The following is a 10,911-nucleotide window of genomic DNA, read 5'->3' on the forward strand; positions in this document are numbered from 1 at the left end:
GGCGGTTGTTGCTGACCTGGCAGTCTGAGGATTTCGGCGGACATCCTTCCTTAATGGTGTCGATTTGCCTTTGGGGCGCGAGCGACCCTTCGGCGGCCAGGCGTCCTCTGGCGTCATCGAGGCATCACCCGCCTTTCCGCCTATTTAACCGGGGGCCCTCCCCCGTCCGTCTTCCTCTTTACAGACATTTTCGAGTTTTTCCTTTGCGCTGCCGTTGTTGCCGTCGGACTGTTCGCTTGCTTCTCCTTTGACGCTCTCGGAGCCATTCTTCCTTCTCTTCCGGTGAGTTACCCCATTCTTCTACTTAGGGCTCTTCGTACTTTCTCCTTTTGTACTAGTGTACCCCAGTCGTTCCGGTCTTTCCCCCCTTCTTGTCCCCGTCCTGACCGTAGGTTTATTGGCCATTAGGAATGGGCGAAGTGAGAGCAGACCGCATTAAGTCGGAGCTGGTCGCCGAGGACTTAGACAAACTCGTGGCTCGGTACCACCTTCCCGAGGCCTGCAACGTTACGCTCCCGGGGCCTGAGGAGAGGATGTCCCATCCTCCTCCAGGGAAGATCGCCATCAATGAGGGCATTCTCCAGGCCGGGTTCCGCTTTCCCCCTTCGGACTTAGTCGTGCAGGTACTCCGGGGTTTAAGAGTTGCGCCGACGCAACTGGTGCCGAACTCGTGGCGTGCCCTGACGGTCTTCCAGGTTCTCTGCCGCATGCACGAGATTCCCGCCACTCTGAATGTTTTTTGGGAGTTCTACAGCCTGAGTGGCCACCCCCAGGACAAAGGGTGGTGGTGCTTTGCGGCGCGGCGAGGGTGCGGCCTCGTCAAAGAGGCTCCTTCCTCCATTCACGGCTGGAAGGAGCGTTTCTTCTTCATCGATGTAGATCCCTCTTGGGAAATCAGGGTGACCTGGGAGACGCCGATGAAGTCCCCGATCGGCCTATCGAGACTGTCGAGGGAGGAATCCGATGGCTTGGCCGCCTTGAAGGGGTTGGTTGCCGAGGGCCAGCTCCCCCCGGTGGCCCGCCTTATTTCCGAGGATACCTTGGTGAATGTCGGTCTGAGCTCGGTCCCCACCGACCGTGAGCCCGCCACCATTTCTTTTTTGACTCTTTTCTCCTCTTTCGTCTCGTTCTTTCCTTCGGTTTCTCAGCCCTCGACCATCTCGTTCTTGTTGCAGAGATTGACGACGTCATGCGGTCGGACAAGGGACCGGCTGTTGGTAGGTCGTCCCTACTGGAAGCGGTCCGGAGGAGGAAACGAGCTCCTCCGAGCGGGGCCCCGCCGGCGAAGAAGTCCCGCAAGGAGGTGCCTCCGACGCCGACCGACGAGTTCGGGCCCACCGATCAGGGAGACGCCGTGGGCACGGACCGGCAGCTGACGCTGTATCAGCCCTCCGGTGGTGAGACTGCCGCTATTCCGGAGGTATCATCCGAGCCCGCTCGAGACGGACGGGTCGGGCGTGATCGGTCCCCGGTCCGGCCTTCGACTCAGCCGGCTCCTGATGATCCGAGGAGGGACGCGCCGAGGCCCCGGCCGAGCGGGGCCCTATCAATTCCTGGAGTGACCCCCGCCCCGAGCACAATCAGCAGGACTCTTTCCCAGGCGATGGATAAGGGTAAGGCTGCAGAACCACCATCCGGCTCCGGGGAGAAATCGGGGTCGGCGGCGGGTCCGGGAGTTGGGGGTCTCTGACGTCGGGGCTGCCAGCTGTGTCTGTCTCATGTCGGTGAGTGTTCTTCTGGCCGCTTTTCACCATTTATTAGCTCTGTTGTTCTCCGCCTGACGCCCTCACTTTTCCTATCTCTTAGCTCGCCCAGTACATGATCCGTCTAGAGGAGTGCTACAAGGAACAGGCGGGGCTTCTGGCGAAGGCCGAGGACCGACTGAAAGCAGTGGAAGAGGGAGGCCAGGCCGTGGCGGGCAGGACGACCGGGGACCTCGAGGCGGGGCTCCGGGAGGCCGAAGAGCGGGCACTCGGCTTCGCCGCCCTCGAGAAGCAACTGTTGGAAGCTCGGGAGCAACTCAAAGTCGCCTCGGGCCTCGAAAGCAGGGTTAAGAAGGCGGAGGAACGAGCTGAAAAGCAGTCCCGGAAGGTCGCGGACTATCGAGAGAGGTGGGAGAAGGCTCAGCGGTCTGCCGACAGCGCCCGCAACCGAACCCGGTCTCTTGAAGCCAAACTGGGCGAATTGGAGTCAGCCTTGGAGAGGTCCCGCGCGAACGACCAAGAGCTCCGTTCGCGCCTGGAGGAAGCTGAGGCCGCTCGCACTGCTGCCGAGGCGGAGCGTAAGGAGGCTCAGGCTAATCTGCTGAGGGTCTCCTCCGAGGCTGAAGACCGGATTGTGGCGAAGGTCTTGGAGGCTAAGGCTCAGATTACGGAGCGAGCAGAGGCGGCGCTGGCCGAGAAGAGTGCGGAGATCGGGCGCCAGGCGGTACAGGCTTATCGTCAGTCCGCCGAGTTCACCCGTGATATGTCGGAGGCGGTACGGGCCTATCGTCAGTCTGACGAGTTCGTCCGTGACACGTCGGACGCGGGGTCCGAATCCTTCATCTTAGGCTTCGAGGAGGGCCTGGCAAGGGTGTCGGCTAAGTACCCCGAAGTTGACCTGAGTGGGATTTCCCTTCTCGACTCCTCTCCGGCGCCATCGCCTGCTGATTCTCCTACCGCCTCCCTACCCCCTGCGGACGAGCCCGACGCTCCCGACCCGGGGGTTTCTCCCAGCTGACCTCTTGTACCTTTCGTTGTCCTCTTTTTTTGTATGTCGGCATTTTGCCAAATTGTATGGGCCTTGGCCCTGAAACAATGAAAATTAATACAAGTCGAATGTTTCTTCATCTCGCTTTCGTCCTCCTCTTTTTTTCTTTTTAACTCTTGGCGGCGTCTTGCCGACTCCTGACTCTCGAAGTTCTTCCGGCCCTAAGCCAGGCATCCGAGGGTTAGGCCTCAGGAAATTCTTCCGGCGCTAGGCCAGGCATCCGAGGGTTAGGCCTCAGGAAATTCTTCCGGCACTAAGCCAGGCATCCGAGGGTTAGGCCTCAGGAAATTCTTCCGGCGCTAAGCCAGGCACCCGAGGGTTAAGCCTCAGGAAATTCTTCCGGTACTAAGCCAGGCATCCGAGGGTTAGGCCTCAGGAAATTCTTCCGGCACTAAGCCAGGCATCCGAGGGTTAGGCCTCAGGAAATTCTTTCGGCACTAAGCCAGGCATCCGAGGGTTAGGCCTCAGGAAATTCTTCCGGCGCTAAGCCAGGCATCCGAGGGTTAGGCCTCAGGAAATTCTTCCGGTACTAAGCCAGGCATCCGAGGGTTAGGCCTCAGGAAATTCTTCCGGCGCTAAGCCAGGCATCCGAGGGTTAGGCCTCAGGAAATTCTTTCGGTGCTAAGCCAGGCATCCGAGGGTTAGGCCTCAGGAAATTCTTCCGGCACTAAGCCAGGCATCCAAGGGTTAGGCCTCAGAAAATTCTTCCGGCACTAAGCCAGGCATCCGAGGGTTAGGCCTCAGGAAATTCCGCTCGTTGGTCGGCCAAGGCTGGCGCAAGCCGAGGCGACCGGTCGGGGCTTCAGGCTAGTCTGGTCCCGGGATGGTCATCGGGTTAGCCTGGCATCCGAGGGCCGAGCCTCGGGAGATTCCGCTCGTTGGTCGGCCAAGGCTGGCGCAAGCCAAGGCGACCGGTCGGGGCTTCAGGCTAGTCTGCTCCCGGGATGATCATCGGGTTAGCCTGGCATCCGAGGGCCGAGCCTCGGGAGATTCCGCTCGTTGGTCGGCCAAGGCTGGCGCAAGCCAAGGCGACCGGTCGGGGCTTCAGGCTAGTCTGCTCCCGGGATGATCATCGGGTTAGCCTGGCATCCGAGGGCCGAGCCTCGGGAGATTCCGCTCGTTGGTCGGCCAAGGCTGGCGCAAGCCGAGGCGACCGGTCGGGGCTTCAGGCTAGTCTGGTCCCGGGATGGTCATCGGGTTAGCCTGGCATCCGAGGGCCGAGCCTCGGAAGATTCCGCTCGTTGGTCGGCCAAGGCTGGCGCAAGCCAAGGCGACCGGTCGGGGCTTCAGGCTAGTCTGCTCCCGGGATGATCATCGGGTTAGCCTGGCATCCGAGGGCCGAGCCTCGGGAGATTCCGCTCGTTGGTCGGCCAAGGCTGGCGCAAGCCAAGGCGACCGGTCGGGGCTTCAGGCTAGTCTGCTCCCGGGATGATCATCGGGTTAGCCTGGCATCCGAGGGCCGTGCCTCGGGAAATTCCGCTCGTTGGCCATGCGCCTGTCGCTTGCAGCCCGACGGGGTTTCTCCGTGGCCAGCTGCGATCGTGTTTCTCCTCTTCTCCAAGCGTTGCCTGGGGAACACCAGAAGGGCATTAAACGCTAATTGATGCGTTACCTGGGAAATCGGATCGCCAGTTGCTGCTTGCGAGGAGTGTCAGTTAAGCGGCCGCGATGCGCGCGTTCTTCGAGGCGGATGCGGCCTGGGCGCGGGCGGAGATACGTGGACCTAGGGGTACAGGGCACCCGGAGTGTCCTACACAAAAAATGCGATTAAGGAGAATGACGCTTAGGAAATCGCGGGAAGATACGCCTTGAGAGCCGGATCGGCTCCGGATTCAATGCGCCCGCATTTATTGGAGCCACCCATATCGGAACGACCGGGGGGCCGCAGTTTGGCTATAAATATAGGTGCAGGTGCGATGGAGCCTGCCAAGCCGGAGCTGTTCAAGTTGCCATGGATCGTGGACCTTCTCTCTGGCGCATGGCTGAGAGACTCCTGCCGAAGGAACGGGAGGCGCGCCCCTCGCGACTTCAACCAACTAGCCGTTTCATCTGGGATCAGCAAGGAGGGTCTCCCCGGCGGAACTCCGCTCTAGGCGTTTCATCCGGGATCACATCTCCCCTCCTTGAAGTTCAGCCTCCCGATTGAGCTCTGCACCAGACGCCTGATCCGGGACCGCGCCTCCATATGCTCTTCCCCCTCGTATTCCTTCTCTCCCCTAACACTGGGGAGGACCGGAATATCCCTTGGAGGTGGCGTTCCTCTGGAGGCAGCGGGAGCTTCGTCGGCGGCGGCTCCTCATCCTCTTCGTGGGGCGTGGATGGCGCCTCCGGTTGGAGGCAGTGTGGACTTCTCCTTCGTCCACTTCTTCTTCATCCGCGCCGGCTCTTCGTCTCTTTCGTGAGACGCCGATGGCGCCTCCGGTTGGAAGCACCCACTTCCGACGGGATTGCAACCGCTTCAGATGGAGGTTTCGGGATCCCAGATCTTCAGCTCCTCGGAGTCTCCACCTCTTCTTTACTTTCTTTACACCCTAATTCCCCCCTGGGAATTTTTTGTAATCACACGAGCACGCCGTTGTAACCAGAAATTATTGAAATGCAAAGCGTTATACATTTTTGAACTGTCTTTCTGGCATCGTCGTTCTACTGGTAATACATCCGCAGGTTAGCGGAATTCCAGCTCCTTAGAATTTCTCGACCATCTAGGGCCTCCAGCTGGTAGGAGCCAGGTCGGTTTACCCAGCGAACCTTATATGGGCCTTCCCAATTTGGCGCTAGCTTCCCACCTTCCGCAGGTCGAGATGCTTTAGCTCGCCTTAGCACCAGATCTCCGATTCTGAAAAGCTTCGGTCGGACCTTGGAGTTGTAATATCGGGCCACCCTCCGCTGATACATCGCCATCCGAACCTGCGCCATTTCCCTCGCTTCTTCCAAGAGATCCAGGTTCCCTCGGAGTTGTTTCGAATTGGCCTCGGGTCGGTGCGCGGCCACCCGAGGTGAGGGGAGTCCGAGCTCCACGGGGACAACGGCTTCCGTGCCATAGGTTAGGCTGAAAGGCGTCTCCCCGGTAGGGGTCCGATGCGTGGTCCGATACGCCCAAAGGACATTCTCGAGTTCTTCGACCCAAGCTTGCCCCGTCCGACCGATTCGCGCTTTGATTCCTTGGAGGATTGTCCGATTTGTGACCTCGGCCTCGCCGTTGGTTTGGGGATGCGACACAGATGTGAACCGATGCTCGATCCCGAACTCCTCGCAGAAGTCACGGAAATGCTTGTTGTCGAACTGTCGCCCATTATCCGAGATGAGGACCCGAGGTACCCCAAATCGGACAATGATGTTCTTCTTCACGAACTTCCGGACTTGCACCTCCGTGATAGTGACCAGCGGCTCTGCCTCCACCCACTTGGTGAAGTAGTCGATTGCAACAATCAAAAATTTCCGCTGAGCTGAAGCGACGGGGAATGGTCCGAGGATATCCATTCCCCACTGGGCGAAGGGCCAGGGTGCAGTGATTGGTGCCAAGGGGACAGAAGGGACTCTCTGGACGTTGGCGTGGCGCTGGCAGGCGTCACATTTCCGCACATGATCCTTTGAGTCCTCCAACAAGGTAGGCCAATAATAGTCTTGCCTCATGATCTTATGCGCCAAGGACCTAGCCCCCAGGTGCGATCCGCAGATGCCTTCGTGGACTTCGCTGAGGGCGTAGGCCGCTTCCGAGGGGCGGAGGCACCTTAAGAGGGGGGCGGTGAACGAGGTCCGATACAGCCTCCCTTCATAGAGTACGTAGTGGGCGGACTTCATGACGAGACGCCGAGCTTGATCTTCGTCCTCTGGGAGGATTCCTTCGGCGAGGTAGGCGACGAGCGGGTCCATCCAAGATGGCTCCGGATCAATCGCCATCACCGCTCCGGCCTCGCCGATGCTCGGGGCATCCAGGGTCTCCAGGTAGATCGCCCTCGACAAGTTGTGCGCGTCTGCGCCCACCAAGCGGGACAGCCTGTCGGCCCTGGCATTTTCGCTTCTTGGGACCTGCTGAATGTCAACACTGCCGAGGTCGGGAATGAGTGCTTGCACCTTCCAGACATAGCTCTGCATGGTCGGGCTCCGAGCCTCGAACTCCCCTCGGACCTGCCCGACCACCAGCTGGGAGTCGGTGAAGACCTTCAAACGCCGGATGCCGAGCTCCTTGGTGAGTTTGAGTCCTGTGACTAGGGCCTCGTATTCCGCCTCGTTGTTGGTCACTGGAAATCCGAACCTCAAGGCATACTCGGCTATCACTCCATCGGGACTGGTAAGGACCAGCCCGGCCCCTCCACCTTCGGGGTTCGACGACCCATCAATGTGAAGCGTCCAGATTGGGAGGTCGAGGCTGGGTGTTTCCGGCGGCCTAGGTTCCGCCTCCTGCACAGTGCACTCAGCGAGGAAGTCCGCGAGCACCTGGGCCTTGATGGCGGGTCGGGGCTGGTAGCGGATGTCGAACTCACCAAGTTCTACTGCCCACTTCACCAGCCGTCCCGCATTCTCAGGATTGCTGAGGATCTGCCGCAGTGGTTGATCGGTCAAGAGGGTGACAGGATGAGCCTGGAAATAGGGGCGAAGCCTCCTGGCCGCAGTGAGCAGCGCGAAGGCGATCTTTTCCGCCTTCGCATACCGCGTCTCGGCATCCCGTAGGACCCGGCTGATGTAGTACACAGGCTTCTGGAGCTTTGCCTCTTCCCAAACCAGTACTGCGCTGACTGCGGTTGGGGAGACCGCCAGATAGAGGTAGAGCATCTCCCCCTCTTGCGGCTTGGACAGCAGGGGAGGAGACGCCAAGTACTCCTTGAGTTGGTCGAATGCCACTTGACATTCGGCCGTCCAAAGGAAGTCTTTCGGACGCTTCAACACCTTGAAGAACGGTTGGCAGCGTTCGGCCGATTTTGCCACAAATCGTCCGAGCGCGGCGACCCTTCCAGCGAGCTCCTGAACCTCCTTCACTTTGGTCGGAGGGGACATATCTTGGATGGCCTTGATTTTGTCCGGGTTGGCCTCGATCCCCCGCTGGTTGACAATGAAACCGAGGAACCTCCCGGCCGAAGCACCAAAGGCGCACTTCGCTGGGTTCAGCTTCACGCGAAACTTCCGCAAGGTGGCGAAAGTCTCCTCCAGATCTGCAATGTGCTGGTCTGCATGGCGACTCTTCACCAGCATATCGTCCACGTACACCTCCATGTTCCGGCCAATCTGCTCCTTGAAGATTTTATTGACGAGGCGCTGGTAAGTGGCGCCAGCATTCTTCAGACCAAAGGGCATTACCTTGTAACAGTACAGCCCCCGGTCTGTTATAAAGGCAGTTTTCTCCTCGTCCTGTGGAGCCATCATTATTTGGTTGTAGCCGGAGAAGGCGTCCATGAAAGACAGCAGCTGATAGCCGGAAGTCGCGTCGACCAGTTGGTCTATCCGTGGAAGCGGAAAGCTATCCTTGGGGCACGCCTTGTTCAGGTCGGTGTAGTCGACGCACATCCTCCACTTCCCGCTCGCCTTCCGGACAAGTACGACGTTTGCCAGCCACTCGGGGTAGCTCACCTCCCTTATGAAGCCTGCATCCAAGAGTTTGTCTACCTCCTGGTCGACCACCCGGATCCAATCCGGGGCACAGTGTCTCTTCTTCTGCTTTACTGGTCGGTGGGTCGGGTCGACGTTGAGGGCGTGAGAAATGACCTCCGGGTCGATCCCGGGTACATCGGCCGCCGACCAGGCAAATACATCAGCATTGGCTCGGAGGAATTCCACTAACCTGAGCCGAGCTTCCGAGTCGAGGTTGGCACCGACCCGGACCGTACGGTCCGGGCGACCCTCCTCAAGGGGAACTTCGATCACACCCTCGGCCGGCTCCCCGTGCCGCAAAGCCACCTCGTCTCTGGCGTCAAGGGACTCGACGCTTAGGGCCTCCACGGGCTTCTTCCCTTTGAGAGTTGCTAGGAAACATTGCCGTGCGGTCGGTTGGTCACCTCGGACCTCTCCAATCCCGGCCGCCGTGGGGAACCGCATTAGCAAATGGTATGTAGAGACTACCGCGCGAAGGGCGTTCAGTCCGGGTCGTCCGAGGATAGCGTTGTAGGCCGAGGGAACACGGACGACCAAGAACCCGAGCCGCACCGTGGCTTCTGCGGGTGCAACGCCCGCAGTCACAGGCAGCTCAACGACACCTTCGGCCGAGATAGCGTCTCCAGTGAATCCTATGAGGGGGGTGGATGTTTTGTGCAACACTCGTCGGGACAAGCTCATCTTTTGGAAGGCCTCGTAAAACAAAATATCAGCTGAGCTTCCACTATCCACAAGAACACGCCTTACATCATAGTTCGCCATAGTGAGGGAGATCACCATGGCATCATCATGGGGGGTCTGAACCCCCTTTACATCCTCATCACAAAAAGTGATTACATTTCCGACCCGCTGCCTCTTCGCGACGGCCACCCCTGATGCTTCCACCGAGCCCCCTGCGTTCCTCACAGGCCGAGAGCAGCCCCCAGTGATGGTGTGGATCACGCCCGCGACGGGTCGATTCTGCTCCCGAGGCTCCTGAGGGGCCGGGTCGGCCGGGCGCGGGTCTGCGGGGGGACGTCGGTCGTTTACATATCGACCGAGACGCCCTCGGCGGATGAGAGCCTCGATCTCGTCCCGAAGCTGGAAGCAGTCTTCGGTGTCGTGGCCGTGGTCTCGGTGGTACTCACAGTACGCTCGAGAGGGCCTCCTCCCAGGGATTTTCTTCATCTGCCTCGGGACCGGGAGGTTCTTCCGCCCCTTGACCTCCATAAGGATCTGGGCCCGGGGGGCCAGGAGTGGGGTGTACCGGTTGAAGCGTCGGTGCGGAGAACGAGGGCGTGGGGCGCCGTGGTTCCTCGCCGGTGACGGGCTTCTGCGCCGATGTTGAGGCGTCGGGCTCCTCCTCTGGGGTGCCTCTTTTCGCCTTTTCTTCCCGAGCTTTAGAGGGGCCTCGGCGGCCTCCTTGTTCCGGTGGGCGGCTGCCTCCTCGGCGTCTGCATACTGGTTCGCCCGAGACAACAGCTCCGGAAAGCTCCGCGGCAGGCGTTTGTCCAGGGAGAAGGTGAGTCTGCCCTTCCGGAAGCCACGCTTCAGGGCTGAGAGAGCCACCTCCTGGCTCAGGTTCCGGACCTTCAATGTAGCCTTGTTGAAGCGGGTAAGGTAATCCCGCAGGCTTTCTCCCTCGTTTTGCCGGACATCAAAGAGGGAGTCGGAAACCAATTGCCGCCGGCTACTGACGGCGAAATGGCTGATGAAGAGGCGAGTGAACTGGTCAAAGGACTGGATAGAGTCAGCCTCCAGGCCGGCGAACCACGCCCTGGCTGGGCCACGGAGGGTCGCCGGGAAGGCCTTGCAGAGGAGGGGATCTGATGCTCCATGGAGGAGCATAAGAGTCCTGAAACTCTCCACGTGATCCCGCGGGTCCGCCGCCCCGTCATAGGGCTCGATCGCCGGCATTTTGAATCCCGGCGGATTTGGGGTCCGCAGGATCCTCGAGGCAAGCGCCGGTTGGGAGGAGATCTCCAAGTCGGCGAAGAGATCTTTGGAGTGGCCCTTCAGGACCTGGAGTTGTCTGTGGAGATCGTCCACCCGCCGGTCCAGGGAGCGCGACCGGTGGGTGGGAGACAAGGAGCGGCGCGAGGGGGACCGACTGGAGTGCGGGCCCCTCGAGGACTGGGGGGTCGGAGAACGCGCCCGGGTCCGCCTCTCGTACCCCGCGCAGCTTCGATGAGAAGGTCCTGGCAGAATGGACCGTGCTCGAGAACCTTCCTCGCGCCGGCGCTCCTCCCCATGGGAGAGGAAGGAGCGCGGGTTGAGGAAGACAGGTGAGCGCTCGGGGGGCAGCGGCTCCTGGGCCCGCTGTGGCGCTCGAGACATCACACCCTGCAGGTTCTGCACTACCTCCGCGAGGGTGCGAACCTGCTGGGCTAACTGGTCGAACTGAGCGGCTTCGACCATCTGAATGGGGGGTGGAATGGTGGAGTGTTGCTGAGAATGTGTTGGAGACGCAGCGGCCTCCCGGCCGGAGGCGCGAGAGGCCCCGCGACCGGAGGCATTGGAAGCTCCACGACCACCTCGCCGTGCCATTACGATCGCTCTGAGATCAGTCCCTTCCTCTAGCGCCAACTGTTGCTG

Source organism: Phoenix dactylifera, chromosome 2 (assembly GCF_051530095.1).
Source record: "Phoenix dactylifera cultivar Ajwa chromosome 2, Ajwa_hap1_PhDact_Kaust_v1.1, whole genome shotgun sequence".
In the NCBI taxonomy this organism is placed as follows: domain Eukaryota; kingdom Viridiplantae; phylum Streptophyta; class Magnoliopsida; order Arecales; family Arecaceae; genus Phoenix; species Phoenix dactylifera.